The sequence below is a fragment of the Tupaia chinensis genome, unplaced genomic scaffold, assembly GCF_000334495.1.
Source record: "Tupaia chinensis unplaced genomic scaffold, TupChi_1.0 Scaffold148235_1, whole genome shotgun sequence".
In the NCBI taxonomy this organism is placed as follows: Eukaryota; Metazoa; Chordata; class Mammalia; order Scandentia; family Tupaiidae; genus Tupaia; species Tupaia belangeri.
In genome coordinates, this window is record NW_006208085.1 from 1 (window position 1) to 4,467 (window position 4,467).

The 4,467-nt window shown below is 41.5% G+C and overlaps 1 pseudogene; it reads right to left on the minus strand.

Annotated features, from left to right (window-relative positions):
- Positions 1–1,443: 1,443 nt before the first annotated feature.
- On the minus strand, positions 1,444–1,599 carry LOC114006480 (uncharacterized; annotated as a pseudogene).
- Between the last annotated feature and the right edge of the window lie 2,868 nt (positions 1,600–4,467).

The window sequence follows — 4,467 nt, forward strand, 5'->3', positions numbered from 1 at the left end:
GTTCATGGAGTCTTCTTTAATACTGTACTGGGCTGATACTTAGAATCACAGTAATGTGCACAACAAGGATACTAAATGGGTATAAAGAGTACAAGGAAGGGTCTACTCTAACACTCTCAGATGAAGGCTATCATCCTTTTCCTTTCAAGCTGCAAATGTTTTCTCTTAAGACATTCTCCCTTTGCCATCTTGCTTCTATCGGGATCTTACTATCCTTAGAAGGGAATAGGATCCCATGCATGCCAACCTGGATAGTAGTGTATGCGTCATATACAATATTACCATCACAAAGTCATCCTCAAAATACTTCTCCAAGGCTCTGTTCCAACCTCCCATCTCCTCTTTTCCTTTCTGGGTTCTAGAACTCCAGAATGACTGCACCAAAGAAAGACAGGTATATCTGAATCAAAGGAAGAGAGGCTGCCCAAATTACCAAGCTATGTCCTCCCTATTCTGGGAACTTCAGATTCAAAAGATGCTAACTACCTTCCCCTGTCCTTAAAGAACTCTCCAGTTTAAGCAGAAATGGACACAAAATGAACACATAAGGAGTCAGAGGCAATGGCACAGGTGTAGAGCACCACTGAGCAATTGGAACCACATGGGAGAAGAGCATAGGTTTGGATCCTGGGCCAACCTGAACACACTGGCATGCCATGCCTGTGATCTTGGTTGACTGGGAAGTCGGGTGAAGGATCACAGCAATATGGCAAGGCCCTATCAAAGTCTGCCCCTGTAAATAAATAAAGTAAGCAAATTTTTAAAAAATTAAATGAACACACCAGTACACTATGGTCAAGTCTGTAGAATGAGAAGACACACAGAGAAGGGCACCAAGCCTAGCATGGTAAGGGCAGAAGGGCAAACAAGGAGGCTGGCTAGTCCTAGGTTGCAACTGCTTGTTGCAACCTGGTACTCAGCCGAACAGAGCCACACTGTGTTGTACAGAATTATGTACCTCAGACACATACACACAGGTTACATCTCCCTTAACCTCTTTCTCTCTCAGGCTCATGTGGGTCCCAGTCACAGATGCCTTTTGGAAGATTCTCTTCTCCAATCTTGGGGATGCCAGAAGCCTTAAGGAACTGGATCTTAGTGGAAACTTGCTGAGCTACTCTGCAGTGCAGAGTCTTTGTGAGATGCTGAGACGCCCTTGCAGCCTCCTGGAGACCTTGAGGTGAGTCTGGCAGGAGTTCTACTCTGAAGCTGGGATGGGCAGGAGATCCAAGGCAAAGACTGAAACTGAGATGGATGGATTGGTCTTTGTATTCATTGAATATTCATTGAACACTTCTCTGGCCATGCACTGACAGGTGCCAGGGTTACTACCCATAGTAAACAAACACAGACAGGATTCCTTCCTTACAGAGTTTGCAAAAGACTAGCATTTATTAAGGAACCATACTAGCACATATAAAAGCAGACTCATGTATGGGCCTTCCCTGAGGAAGGGTTTTAAAGAAATCAAAAGAATACAAAGGATTAACTAAGTGGAGAGGTGGAGGGTCATTCCAAACAGAGGGAAAAGTTTTCAATTGGCAATAATCGCGCCTCGGATAAACCTCATTGGCTACGATACTGCCACTGTACAAATCTGGTCATTCCAAACAGAGGGAGTAGCATATACATGAGGGAGGACAACATAGTCAAGAAATTAAAAGCAGATCAGTGTGGCTGAAAGGCAGAAAGCAATAGGACCAAATAAGAAGGAACAAGAGTATGCAAATCCTTGTAGGCCATATTGAGGTTTAGTCTTTTCCTAATACAGTGGGATTTTAAGCAAAAAGTTGAAAATATCAGTATATTTTCAAAATAGAAACAGGTTATATCAAAAATGGATTGGAAGGGTGCAAAAGTAGAGGTCGAGAAACCAGTTAGTAGGAAATTTGTAGTAGTTCCTATAATGATGGTGATAACTTGGACTAAGGAAAATTGTACTTGTTTCAGTAAGACACAGTAATAGCTTAGACTGTGGCACTGGCAATGGAGATGGAAAGAAGTGGATGGATTCAAGAGATCTATAGAAGTAAAGTCAACTGGATTCAGTAATAAATTGATGATTGAAAGAAAGAGACAGGGAGATACTGAGGATGATCTTGGGTTTCTAGCCAAAAACCTAAGACAGTGGTACCTTCACTGAGATGGGAAATACTGAAAGAGGAGTGATTGGGGAATAGGGTGTCATGAGTGTGATCTTGCACTTGCTAGTTTCAAGTTTCTCTGAGGTATCCAAGTAGAAGTGTTAAGCATTTATGAAATAGAGCTCTGTGCAAAGAGAACATTTTCCCATAAAACAAATTTAACAAATTTGAAGGGATTGAAATCATACAAAGTTGACCATAACAAAATTAAATTATAAATCAACAGCAGGAAATTTGGGAAATTCACTAATGTATGGAAATTAAACAATACACTCTTAAATAACTAATGGGTCAAAGAAGAACTCACAAAGGAAATAAGAAAATGCTTTGAATGAAAATAAAAACACGGCATTTTAAAATTTATCAGACATGGGACCAGTAGTTGACAAAATGGCTATGTCGCTGGACTACCATGTAGTTGACTGTGGTTTGAGTCCCAGACCCAGTGGCTTAAACTCACACTAGGTGTGTGTGTGTACATGACCAAGATCCCAAGAGGAGAATGGAGAAGGGATTGCAGTATGGACATCCCTCCCCGGAGGGTGATTTCTCACTTTCTGTCTCACTGTCTCTGTCTTTCTGGCAAGCACACACACCCTGTAGCAAAAACCTCTTTCCCCCCCAAAAAAATTATCAGGTGCAGCTAAAGCAGTGCTTAGAGGTAAATTTAAAGTTATAAATGCCAAAGAAGTTTACAAACTAATTATTATAGCTAATGAAAAAATTCAGCAAGGATTCAGGAAATAAGATCAATATACCAAAATCAAGTTTACTTCTCTACATTAGCAATAAACAAGTAAAAAAGTGAAATTAAAACTTTATTTAAAATGTCATCAGAGGGACCAGCAGTTAGAGTAATGGCTATGTCGCTGGACTCCCATGTAGTAGGCCGCGGTTCACATCCCGGACCCAGTGGCTTAAACTCACACTGGGCACATGTGCGTGCATGCCCAAGATCCAGGGAGGAGAATGGAGGAGAAGGGATTGCAGCATAGCCATTCCCCCTGGGGGGCGATTTCTCACTTTCTGTCTCTCTGGCGAGTGCACATGCCCTACAGCAAAAACCTCTCCCCCCCAAAAAAAAATAGCATCAGAAATAATAAAATATTTAGAAATAAATTTAACCAAATAAAATGGCCAGTAATGGTATGGCAGTTAAGGTGGCTGGATCTCATGTGGCTGATTGCGCAGTGCAAGTCCCAGACCTGGAGGCTTGAGAAACACACCAGGCACATGTGCATGCCTGCCTAAAATCTCAAGAGGAGAATGGAGAAGTGATTTCAGTGGCCATCTCCTTTGAAAGATGCTTTCTAACCACCACACCTAACCCCAACTTTCTGAGGTGAGAGTACTCACCTATTAGCCAATTATTTTTAGTTTAACAAAAGAACAAGACTTATATACCAAAAACCTACAAAATATGAAAGAAATTTAATAATACTTAAATAAATGGAAAGACATCGTTTATCCATGGATTGAAGGACAATATTGTTAAGATGGCAATGCCTCCGAAGTTAATCTACAGACTCAATGCAATTCCTATAAAATCCTACTTGCCTTTTTGGTAAAAATTGACAGGCAGATCTTAAAATTCAAATGCAGCTGGAAGGTTGCTTGTCAAATATTAGAGAATGCATTTTTCTGTTGCCATAATATTTAATGGCTAGGCAATTAAGAGCCAACAAAGAAGCCTAAGAGGGAATAGCTTTGGTGGGGTAAGTCTCTCACCCACTACAGATCTAAATACCTAATGCTTTCTGGCAATCCTTAGGGTTGCTTTCACATTCCATCTGCTGCAAGTTGAGGTAGTAGGCCTATGGGAAGGGGAAATGTCTGGCTTGATTTTTCTGTCCATGCTGGGGCACACTGCTGGTGGAAGGATGTGGGATAAAGACATATGAGAGAAGAGCATTGGCCTCCTCTGAGACAAAAGGGGAAGAAAAGGACTGGGGGCAGAGAGGTTTAGAGATGTCGAAGGTTTCAGGTCCCACAGCAGTAGCATCCTTTAAGCACTAAGTTTCTGCCAGGTGCTGTCCTAAATATATGGCATATGTTATTTCCTTTGATCTTTGCAAACATCTGTGTAATAGGCATGATGAATCCATGTTACAGATGAGTCAACTGAAACTTGAAGGTAAAGACAGTAGTTTTTAACTACTAACTGACATAGGTAAGATTTGAACCCATCTGTCTTGCTCCAGAGCCTGTGCCTTTCACCAGTCCACTACACCACCATAGTCAGATGGTTCAAACTCCTCCTGGAAGTCCAAAGTCAGGTGCCCTCAGTGGAGCTAGTGAGAGTTTGAGATTTGAGGAAGGAGAG